The following is a 13,013-nucleotide window of genomic DNA, read 5'->3' as shown; positions in this document are numbered from 1 at the left end:
AAAAAACTCAACCTTTTTGGTTTGTAAGAGCACGTACTATCCCTTGAGCATTTTTGTAGAAGGGTGGGGATGCAAGTCAATATTAGCAAAATGAAAGTAGTAGTTTTCTTTAAAAAAGAAAACATAACGATCATAAGTTCTTTGAAGGCAACATTCTGGAAGAAGTTGTGGATTAAAAATACCTCAGAATTGACTTCAACAAAAATGTACGCTAGGATGACTGTAGAAAGAAAATAACTTTGGGGGGTTGGAAAGCATTTTATGCTTTTCAAAATAGGTGTAGAGAGGTAGAGTTATGGGATTAGAAAACCACTCAAACTCTTTTTGGGCTTCTAGTGATTCCGATGATTCTCTATGGTTGTGAATTGTGGGCCAACAATACATCCAACAAGCAGCGGAAACAAATTGAGAAAATCCAGAAGCGTTTGATTACAAACAAATCCAAAATTAAAAGTACAGTTCCTTATGCTATCTTATTAAGTGAAACATGGGCAAGTCCTATTGAAGCAATTGTTATGGTGCGAGTCATAAGGTTTTTAAAAAATTGAGCAAATGGAAGAGGGTAGATGACCTGAGGTTCTCTTTAATGACATACTGTGTAAAAGAAGACTTGGATGCATCAAAATAATAAATGGTTTAGTAAATGGGGTATTTGCTTGAACACGTGTCCCATGAACATTAAAGAGATAAAAGCTTTTATTATGGATAAGTTCCACATGCATATTTGGGATAAGGAGCTAGGGAGAAAGAAAAAGTACTATATTGAAGTGTTTAATCCCACTCACAATCATCAACAAAAGTGTACATAGAGGCCAATATTTATTGGAGAGACAAAATTCTTATAACTTAGTTAAAGACTAATTCTCATCAACTCCGTTGTGAAACAAGGCACTGGAAAAGGCCAAAAGAAGTGCGGGAGGAAAGAGTATGTATTTTTTGTTCTTCTGAAAAAGTGGAAACAGAAAAGCATTTCATTTTAGAATGCGAAGCCTTAAAAGACAACATAGAAAGTTATGCAGATATTCTGACATCTAGCTCTTGGGATAATCTATTTAGCGAGGGGTTTGTCGAGAAGCTAGGAGCGTTTATTGTGAGGCTTCACAGGGAAATAACCAAATACATCAACCATACAAAAAAGCAATCTGTCCCATAGACTATCTTTAGCCTCATAAATATTCAAATACCTTCTTTCTTTATAAATATTATTAAACAAATTCTAAAATATGTAGAGATTAAATCCTTATCATCTATCTAATAATCATTCGTAATTAAATAAATTATTCGTAATTAAATAAATTATTTATTTTAATCATTCGTAATTAAATAATTTTTTTATTTCAAAATAAATAGTCCTATTAATCCATTTTCTAAATGTCCTTGTAATAATTTATTCAACCCAATTCACTCATTCAAAACCTCCAAAATGAACTAAAATGTAGAGTGATTCATAAAATTTGACCATAGCCGGGCGGCACATTTTCCCTACACTACCATACAATATATAGTAAATCTTTAAACGTAATAAGAAAATTCCAGTATATGGAAGATGAAAGTGGTTAAAAAGGCATTAAAACAAAATTTATAAAAAAATCGTTTTCATTAAGGAGATCGCAGTGTTCACTATTTTCTCGATGTTGTCTCAGGCCTGAATTTTAATGCTGCCACAAGGGAATTATACTGATTTGCTAAATCTGCTGCCTGCCCAAGCAACGAAGGAATTGCTGCTTGCACAACTCACGGAATCGCTTGCCTTTAAATTGCTGCTTGCGTGCCTGAAATCGCTTGAAGATACCAGCAATCTTGTGAGCCCTGGCGAAAGCTTGCTGGTGGATGTGTATTGAGTGGGTTGAAGATTTGAAAAACTGAAGCCGAACAACAACCAGAGATCTCAAAGGTGTTCTCGGATTTTGCATTGCCATCTTTCTGTCTTCTTTAAGGTGAGTAGAAGAATTGCCAGAATATATTTTAAATTCTTAGGAAGAGGTCAGTGCTGGAGTTAAATGTTTTGCACAAGCATCCCTTTAGAACAGGGCATTTAAAGCCGTATTCATGTTTCTTGGATCATTTTGGCATCGGTTTTGGCTGATGTTATGACCCATATTATTATTAAACCTCAGATTGCCAGAATAACTAATAAATATGCAATTTTTTATGTGACTTGCACCGTATCTCTGTACAAATTATGGCTAAAAATGGCTGGATTTTTCACATAGTATTCATGCCTTTTTGGGACTGTATTGTGATACTTGTAGTTTTCGGAACATACTGCGGAATTTTGTCATATCATTTTGCACTGCCGAATTTTATTGGAATTTCGTTAACCTAGAATTTGAATTCGAACACGAACTCTAAACAGGTGTAGGGTAAAGGAATCCAGAGCAGAAGGATAAATAGCAGAAACTTCAAACAAGGGCAATAGGACAAGGAGGATAATTGTCTCAAACGCGAAATACAACTACAGTCTACCACACTTTAATCCTGAATTCAGCAAAAAGGCCCACATTTGGATAGTTCAGCTAGACGAATATATTGACCAAAAGATTGCACAAATGACACTAAAATGTTAATGATGATTGCCAACTACATGGAATGGTGCACAGAGAGAAGTCAGGGCAGGTTGGGGAAGATCCCCATTACTTCATGTTTGTTTTTATGTAACTCTTTGTGTTATATACCAGCCCGCGCATAGAGGGGGATCAAAAAGAAATTGAGATACAAATATCTTGCTGCTTAAAAGATCCCGAGTTTAAGATGCATCTACGCTGAGTGTTTATGTTACATACCTCATCATACTCACTGCTGTTTTTTAATTTCTTAAAAATATTATATTGGGTCAATATATTTCATGTGTCATGTCCGCGTGAGGCACAGACATTACGGATTTTCCTTATATGGGGCTGTACAATGCGTCTTGCTTCTCTTGGTGCAATTAATTTGTCTTTTTGTGTAATGCTTTGTGTTACATGTAGGACAAATTTCAAATCATTGTCACTGTGAATGAAGAAGAACTAACTTGTGCAAATACTTCTTACGTGGGTTAAAGCCTCTTAACTCAAAAACAATGATTTTTGCCCTTTTCAAGCGAGTAAATTTTGTAGGAAAGGTGGATGGCAATGCAATAAGCGCTGAAGGAACAAGAGTCAGAACACAGTAACCCCAGGACTATGCCAACTTTTGCCAATACCTGGACATAAATGGCAAGAGATATCAATGCTTATCATTGACTCCCTCAACAAGAAGAGATGAATGTGATTTTATGATTTTCATAATTGTAGTTAGACTTGCAAAGCATGCTCATTTTCGAGGAATCTCACCAGTGGTAACAGATAGTAAATAACATAAATATATGGCAAGGATAGGTTTGTCGGTTTACGAAAGCAAAATATGATTCAGTTTTGTAAACCCAGCAACTAACAGCTAAAAAGGAAGATTCTATCGAGAACTCTGAAGAACTTTATTGGTTCCAGTAAATAAAGAAGAAGAGAGAAGGCAAATAGATCCAGACCTCTATTCACTGGTATTGCACTGCTTTTGAGTCCATTCCTTCCTTTCCCTTCTTTGTGATTTCTACTCTGCTTATCCAAGATGCTTCTGACTTGATCTCATCCTTTATCCTTCTCCTTTGAGTTGTCATAGGCCGTGACAATTTCATTTTTTTTGTCTCACATATTTCGTAGAGATAGCTGGAGCTTGCGGGAGTTAGAGGATCCAGAGTTCTTGGTCTCATTCATCCCATGGTCTGCTGGCAACAGGCACTTCGATTGGGCTGAATGTTTCCTTTTCTGCCTGAAGCTGTTTATTGTCATCTAATTTTTGCCTTGTCTTTGAATACCCGAGGAAGCATATTACCATATTTTGGACAATTAAAGTTTATATTTTGGACTTTAGTTCTTTGAAGCATGGGATATGGACCCGAGCCAGAGCTCTATAAGATTGTTATGTGACCATGTTATTTCACCTTGTGCTACTTCTTCGTGGTTCATACTATTGAATATGTTTGGATATCAGTGCTGATTCATATGAGCATCCTTTTTCGATTATCCATTGAAGGAATTGCATGTGTTTTATTACTATGCTGATTATGGCATCGTCTATTCACTGCAAATTCCTTTAAATTTCCAATGGATTGTGTAGAAGATTTTCAAGATTGTCATAACATTAGAAATTGAATTTGAGCTTCATGAATCCTTCTCTTTGGGGATTTCATGATGTTGTTGTTTTTTTTTTCCTTAAAAGAAAAAAGCTTGTAATTTTATTAAGAAACAAAATTACATTTTACATGTGCTTAATGCATGCATAGCTTAGCTGTTTGCACTAAAAAAGTCTACTAAAAACTCAAAACCAGAAATTACATTTACCCAGACAAACTGAGCTTCTCTTTTTTACTTTTTCTTTTTTGAACTTTTTGCCATCTCCCATAATTTGGGTTGGCAGTTACTATTGCCATTTCTTCTCCTTTAGACTTTGATGGCACATCTTTATCCAAATGGGAACTCTCAGATGTATGTGTTCTTTTTGTTCCGGCCGTTCCTTGACTACTGCATGTTTCCTCATGCTGTTTTTCTGGAGCCTGGATCACTGCTAACTCAATGCCTTTCTCGACTTGTCTTTCGAGTTCATTCTACTTCTTTTCCCCCTCCTCCACTTGGGAATCTTCTTGGTTTTGTTCTTCCTCTGTTTGACTTTTGGAATTTTTTCTTTGTCCTTTTTTTTCTTGGGGGCATGTATTCTGTAAATGCCCTGTCTAAAGACAAATCCGACATCTGAAAGCCATGTTTTCAAAGTCCAATAACTGGGTCCACTTAAAATCTTTATGAACCAGATGGATGCGATTTGGTAGACCTTTACTAAGGTCTATTTCTACGCAAATCCTGGCAAAAGTAAAAATATCTTTTTCCATTCTTTCTTGATCTATCTTCAGAAACTTCCCCAGTGTGTTTCCAATACCTTCTAAAACTTGGTGATGCCAGAAAGGGAGAGGGAGATTGTGAAGTCTCACCCATACCAACATCTTCGTAACCACCATTGTTGTAGCATCAAAAGATGGAAACCATGGAGTTACGAAGAGGCCCGCCCTTCCCCAAAACCATGGTCCCTCATTTAAAACAAAATCTAGATCTTCTTGATTATCAAATTGTACCACAAAAAACCCCTTTGAACACAGGTAAATATCACATTTATTGGTCCAAGTTGTGAAGATCCACTGATGTAGATCTTCAGACTTGTGCCAAAAACCATTATATCTACAAATAAGAGCCTTGCCTTGAAGAAATGTGAAAAGACCACTTATTTCAAATAAATTTATTGATAGATCTGGTGTGTTTTCCATATGCTCAACTAGGTAAGGGCCTGGGGTTGATAGGTTTGGGATCTGTTTGTCTGGTGTAGTAGCTTTCCCTTTCACGACATTCTTGAACGAAGTTGGACCCTTAATGTTTTTGGCAAAAGAAGTCGATCTAGATGGATTGCCCATTCTTGGAACTCCACCCTACAACCTCAAGTTTATAATAATTGTGGAGTTAAGCTGTATGCCGTAGTCTTTCAACTCAATGGCATCTTGTAATAATTTGCCTTCATTAAGTACATTTTGTATATTTCCCAGAATGCCCAATTTTTTCTTCAACCTTCTCTTTAAGATCTTTCACTAGATCTAAGGTCCAAACCCCTAAAAGGAATGATTTCCCATTTAGGGATTTTACAAAATTTCGAAAATGCTTCTCTCGATCCAAATTCTGAAGATCATGCCTCTGGATTAAAAAGGGGTCCATAACACAAAACTGGGGCGAATTTGATTCGAAATCCTACGTTTCAAACCATCCAACAATTGCATGGTGTAGCGATCCAATACCAGGGCAACTGAAACATGTGTAAAAACCCTGACGGATCTTCCTTCCTTGTCACACATCAGAACTGTGCATCGCCAAGCAAATAACCAGAGATCCAGGTCGGCATTTAAAAAATACACCAATGATTTTATGGAGATCTGATCAACATTTATTATATCTGTGGGAAAGTTGGGTGAATCGAAGCCCCGAGTGTTTGATCTTTGTTGACAAGGCTCCTCAAGATAAAGATCCCACACAATGTCTGCCACCACGTCCCCCACATGCTTCAGAAACTTTGTGAGCCAGAATAGTGGCTCTCAAGAAACCTTGCCGTAAAAAATCGTTGAAACGAATTGCAACTCGACGACGACTACAGAGGATTCATAATCTCCCTAGCCATTGCCTCATGGTGTCATCTCTAATTTGTAGCCTCGCTCGTGTCTCCAACTCTCTATCCAAGAATTTCATGATGTTATTTATATGCTGCTATAATTGATAAAGAGAGAGTACCACCCTTTATAAATAAATGAAAGAAAGCTACTTAAACTTCTCATTTATGTTGGTCCCAAACTGGTCTCTAAACCAGACTGTTCACTTAGTTCTCAAAGTGAACTAGTCATGTGGGACAGTGTGTCTTCTAAAGCCAAACCAAAAAGAATTGAAGGAAAGAAAAGACCCCACTTCCCAAACCCTAAAAGCATTCTATATAATGACCTCCCTCGTATCTATCCCTCACGTCTCCCTCATTGAGTCATTGTAAAGTTGTGGTGAAGACTCAAGAGACTTGATACTTGATTTGGAGTGAGCATTGAGAGGATTTGGCATCTACATCAATGGTCTAGTTATCATCTACAAGGTTAGAGGAGATTCGAGACTGGATTGTTCTGCCAATTCAAAGGTATGTCAAGAACATTTCTAACCCTCATTGTCTTGTTAGAACAACAAGTTCATCGCACCTTTGGATCTTTTTGAGACAACGAGTTGATAATCGAGTAGGAGAGTCAACTGAGAGGTCATCCGGGCATTCTGTCTGTTGGTTGACCATGGTAGTGGATCGTTGCACAGGTAGAGGTGAAATCAAGGAGTTTGGTGCATGCCGTAGCCCATCAAAGTTAACCATGTCTTCCTCACTTCAAGGGATTGAGTTAGACTTCAATGCTATATATAAATGGTCTTATGGATTGATCTACAATGATTTTTTTTTTGTGTTTTATGTATGTTGAGCTATGCTTACTTGTGTTTTAATGTTATAATGAGGTCTTTAGACACCACCTCTTCTTAGAATCTATAACTTATCGACCTACTATTTCCTTGGCTCCCCAACATCGTATCAAAGCGATTGTGAGACTTACCTTGTTGTTACAAGTTGTTTGGAGGTTGTTGCTTCCACGTGCTCTTGTTGAGTTGGACACCTCTGGTAGATTGAATGAAGGCTTTCACTTGAAGACTGAATTAGGGTTTAGTTCTCTATATCAAGATCATGAGTTCCAAGTAAGAATTTATGGGTTTGAATGACCACAATTATGGTATGTGGGCACAAGATATGGAATGTTATTGAAGAGTAATATGCTTTGGAAATTTACCAATACTGTGATTCTAGTTCTAACGAAGGATTAACATAAGTTTCTTGTCAACGGGAATAAGGTCAAGGCTATGGAAGTTGTAATGACCTACATCTTTCGGGAGATTCACTTTAATACAAAGTTGTAATGACCTACATCTTGTAACGACCCATCTAAACTGATCCGCTATGTAAAATTTTAAACTTTATGATAAAACAAATATGATGAATTTTTAACAATAAATATGTTACGTTTTATAAATATAATTAAATTTTATAAACATATATAAATTATATTTTATAAAATATAAAATTTAAACTTTATAAACATATATAAATTATATTTTATAAAATATAAAATTTAAACTTTATAAACATATATAAATTAAATTTTATAAATTAAACTTTATAAACTTATATAAATTAAAACTTTAAAACTAAACTATATGCTAAAAACCAAAAATCATAAAGGACCCTTTTAAAAGGGGGCGCTTAAGATCAACAGAACATTTATAGCAGAGCGCTATGTCAGCAGGGAAATATCTGAGAGCCATAAGTGCATGGAGGCGTGTCGGGAGGAGGAAAGGTGGTGGCTGCAGGTAGGAGGGCGGCCACCGCCAGACTCGTAGATAAAACGGGAGGCTTGAACCGAGAGAAGGGGGAAAAAAACAAGAGAGGAGCAGAAGGAACCAGAAGAAGAAATTCACCAGGAGAAAACCAGGAGAAGATAATTACCCATTGGAAGAGCTTTAAGCCGTCTGAGGTTCTGGGCACGGAGGGACAGAGAGCTTCTGTTGAGAAGCTTTCTGGATTGAGCAGCTAGGTTTGCTCAGTCTGGTTGGGTGGTATTGGTCTCCCGAAGATTGGATCAAATGGCCACGACATCACCAACAGAATCAACAGTTCAGTAGCAGAATCAGCAGCAGTTAAGGTAAGTACAAATTTAAATTCTTCAGGCTTTCTGTATTTCAGATTCTAGTTACTGTGTTTCAGGTTGGGACAGGTTAGAAGATCGAGTGATAATAGGACCAGAATTAATCCATGAAATGGAAGCTCAGGTCAGACAAATTAGACAACGATTAAAGGAAGCACAGGATAGACAAAAGAGTTATGCTGATACCCACCGAACTGATAGGAGGTATGAAGTAGGGGATCAGGTCTTCATCCGTATCAAACCAAATAAAAGTACTATTCGATTCGGAAAAGGGACAAAGTTGTCACCCCGATTTATAGGACCATTTAAAGTCGTGGAAAGAGTTGGACCTGTTGCCTATCGTCTTGCCCTGCCACCTCACCTGCATAGAATTCATAATGTATTTCATGTTTCTGTATTAAGACATTATATAGCTGATCTATCTCATAACCTCCAGTGGAAAGAATTGCAGGTATCGGACGAGGGAGTCATAACGGTCGAACCGTTACGTATACTGGAGCGTAGAGTTCGACAGCTGAGGAACCGCCTGGTGGACCAAGTTAAGGTCCAATGGGACAAGTATAGTCCTGGATCAGTAACTTGGGAGAATACAGACGACATATGTCAGAGATACCCTAATTTATGTCCATTTTGAAGAACTTTACACTATGTTTAGTATATATTTACTTCACTACAATCAGAGACTCAGAAACATTTTGAATGATTATGGATAAACATGGAAATTTGTGACATAATATATGTTTAATTCCTGCTGGTACATGGATACCAAAACAATATATGTGGTTCATTTTTTTTATAGTTGCCGAAGTAAAGTTAAGACAGTTGAATAATTTTTCTTCTGATAGAAATTAAGATATTATAGATCCGATTTACTTATTTATGTCAATATGATCAAAGGGATAGCAATCAGGGAGTGAATGCATTCTAGATGAACGTCAGAAGACATGCATGGGATATGGCAAAATATGTTGTACTGTAGTATCATAGATGAATTCATAAAGGAATAAAATGTGAGTTATTTTGAATATGCTGATGCACATTTTACAGATGCATGGATAAGTGTATGATTGCAGGTAATAAGCAGTTACCGGGATGACCACGTGATGACAGAACCTCAGAACAATTAAAGCTCCAAGTGATTCTATGATAGGGTATTAACCCTAAATTCTACTAGGAGGGGTGGAGGTGTTGCCCACCGTTTATCCTTCGAACCCTGGAGTCATGGGAGGACTGTGCGGATCACGCTCCCCTAGACGTGTGATGATGACTGCCGGATGCCTACTGGGAATCAGGTCGGTATAGCCGACGCTGTCACCTTAGAGTTTATGAATGGGCAGGTCAGTAAAACTGACGCCATGGCATACTCCGGTAGAGGACGGATAGGATGGGAGTAGAAGAGATTAGGGAGGATAGGATGATTTTGAATAGCTTGGGGACCTGGATAGAAAAGGTCATGTCCATTAAAACCTTGAACCTAAAACTCTAACTTCGGGACGAAGTTTTCAGAAGGGGGGGTGTATGTAACGACCCATCTAAACTGATCCGCTATGTAAAATTTTAAACTTTATGATAAAACAAATATGATGAATTTTTAATAATAAATATGTTAAGTTTTATAAATATAATTAAATTTTATAAACATATATAAATTATATTTTATAAAATATAAAATTTAAACTTTATAAACATATATAAATTAAATTTTATAAATTAAACTTTATAAACTTATATAAATTAAAACTTTAAAACTAAACTATATGCTAAAAACCAAAAATCATAAAGGACCCTTTTAAAAGGGGGCGCTTAAGATCAACGGAACATTTATAGTAGAGCGCTATGTCAGCAGGGAAATATCTGAGAGCCGTAAGTGCATGGAGGCGTGTCGGGAGGAGGAAAGGCGGTGGCTGCAGGTAGGAGGGCGGCCACCGCCAGGCCCGTAGATAAAACGGGAGGCCTGAACCGAGAGAAGGGGGAAAAAACAAGAGAGGAGCAGAAGGAACCAGAAGCAGAAATTCACCAGGAGAAAACCAGGAGAAGATAATTACCCATTGGAAGAGCTTTAAGCCGTCTGAGGTTCTGGGCACGGAGGGACAGAGAGCTTCTGTTGAGAAGCTTTCTGGATTGAGCAGCTAGGTTTGCTCAGTCTGGTTGGGTGGTATTGGTCTCCCGAAGATTGGATCAAATAGCCACGACATCACCAGCAGAATCACCAGTTCAGTAGCAGAATCAGCAGCAGTTAAGGTAAGTACAAATTTAAATTCTTCAGGCTTTCTGTATTTCAGATTCTAGTTACTGTGTTTCGGGTTATTACACATCTCTAGGGAGATTCACTTTAATACGAGCAATATCAACTATCATAATCAAGTCTAGAGGAAGTTGACGATTTCATTTGATAAGATCGATGAAGGTTAAGTTATGTAGATTGAGAATTAATTGATCTTCCTTGATCCTCTCTCCCTTGATATAAATGAAGATTACTGGGCTCGTGTGAATGAGCTTTAGTTGAAATTGGGTGAATGGGAAATAGGTTTTTCCAAGAAAGATGGTTATCTCATTGAACTGATCTTGATGAATTTGAAGAGACCCTATGATGTATTCAGTTTGATTTTCCATGTTAGTTGGGCTTCCACAAAAGAAAGGATGGCAAGGATTATTCTCCTAATCCTTCCCATGCTTTTTTAATAAGGGCACAAGAAAATTGCCCAATGAAGGAAAACTTGAAGTTAAGTAACAAGTCCATTTGCTTAAAGGGAAAGGTCAATAGAACTATAGAGGAAGAGGTCAAGTTGGCAATTGAGGGAAAGAATAGGATTGCTTTGATTAGACTATTGAGAAGAAGCATGATGATTGGACATTGACTAAGAAAGGTAAGAAAAAGAAGACTTCCCAACAATGTTGCAAGAAGCAGGGACTGGAAGCGAAGCATTGGAAGTGTGATTTTCCAAAAATATTCGGAAGCAAAGTGTCTCGAAAGCACCTATTACACACACACACATATATTTATATATATTTTTGACATTTATATTAGAAAAAACATCCAAAATACCAAATTAGTTGTAGAAGATATGAAAACATGCATATTTGTACATCAACCAAGATAAATATCGCATCCATAGTACATCGATGATTAATTATTCGAGCATCAACCACCTAGATTCTAGCCTTTACAAACGTACATTAAATTTTTAAGCATATCACAAATAATAGAACTTATAGAAGGTTGAAACTTAGAAAGTATCAAAATTTTGAGCATATAATAGAAAGTAGACATTTAGAAGATAAAACATTCAAATAACTTATCTAGCATAGTAGCAAGTGAGCAATTGGCAACATGAGTTATGACCAAATAATAATGTTTACAAAATAGGCCATGTGACCACCACCAACTGCACACTAAACTAGGAAGACTGAAAAGTTCAAATTCACAACACTAAAGTCTAACACTCTAATCTATCATCTATAGACTTTGGCAAAAAAAGTAGTGAATTGTGAATCTATCTACTAATGTCTCCTCCTTACACCACCATGACCACTATGTGAGCCTTCATGTGGTGGCAATGAAGAAGATGGTGGCTGTGGAATTGAGGATGAAGCCCTTGCTGTTGCTGTTGAAGATTGGAACATGGGACCATGGCACTGTATGGGGGTGCTGTCTTATAATGATCATCATCACCCTCGATAAGAGCATCCTCTAATTGCTCTAAATGCAACACTCCATCCTCCAAATTGGCCTCCTTTGGATTTTTGTCCCAAACCTTAAAGTCTTTATTTTTCTTTGCCTCCTCACAGTAATGGGACAATAATTGCAAGTTTTAATGAACATAAAACAAGCTCTCTGCCCGATTTACATTTAACCTATCTCTTTTAACGCTGTGGATGAAACTATAGGTGCTCCAACACCTCTTTGCAGAAGAAGTGTTCACCACCTGCGAGAGCACTCGTATTGCCAAACATTGTAGATGTGGAGTAGCACCTCCATGCATGTTCCACTACTTAAGAGAAGACAAATTCCCTCGATCTCTAATTGCATGACTGGTTCCAAATGCACTATTGGCAAGGATATAATTGCTCAGTTGTTTCTATATGATGTCACACTCCTCATTAGTGGCTAATTTATCCAATGCTTTCTTATAACCAGCCAGAACCTCTGTATCTTGGTGTGGTTTTCTCTTAGTCCCCCAACCAGGTGCTAGTGTTGAAATCCATTATACATGATAGTATTTAGGTGTAAGAACATATGCTAAGGCATGCAATGGAATGTTTAACATTTCCCATTGTTTTCCCACCTCTTCACGAATATAATTGTACAAGGTTATATCTCTAGGCTCAACAATGTCTTTAATTTGCCCCGACATGCTATGCATCTGCTCATACACCTCCCCAATTATTGGCCAATTTGAATTTGCAAACTTGATCATGTAATAAATTGGCTTGGTGAATTGCAAAACATATTTAACCTGTGACCAAAAGTAACTCTCAAGAACAATGTCCTTCACTACATTATCACCGTCTCTTTCAATGCTCATCTCATCCCATGAATCACATGTCATCATAGCGCTTAAAGCTTGTCCCACCTTCACTAGGCACCTAAAGGTGAGGTAATAACTTGCAAATCTAGTTTTTGAAAGCTTAAGCAACTGCAACTTGGAGTAAGTGCCATAGAAGTAGTTGACCCTTGTATTCCCTGTGACAT

General features: G+C 37.3%; 1 protein-coding gene across 1 annotated transcript in view; it reads left to right on the top strand.

Moving 5' to 3' along the window:
- Positions 1-1,760: 1,760 nt before the first annotated feature.
- The window catches only part of LOC149250022 (vacuolar protein sorting-associated protein 22 homolog 1-like), a 117,086-nt gene continuing 105,833 nt past the window's right edge, over positions 1,761-13,013 (top strand). Inside the window, exon 1 of the mRNA XM_089458897.1 lies at positions 1,761-1,937. The gene's annotated coding sequence lies outside the window, so the exon portion shown is untranslated. The remainder of the gene's footprint in view (positions 1,938-13,013) is intronic.

The sequence above is a fragment of the Pinus tabuliformis genome, chromosome 7 (genome assembly GCF_031772625.1).
Source record: "Pinus tabuliformis cultivar Carrire ecotype Pingquan chromosome 7, CPIR1, whole genome shotgun sequence".
Lineage (NCBI taxonomy): Eukaryota > Viridiplantae > Streptophyta > Pinopsida > Pinales > Pinaceae > Pinus > Pinus tabuliformis.
Note: the sequence above shows the minus strand (reverse complement) of the source record. Positions and strands in the feature narration are given on the sequence as shown.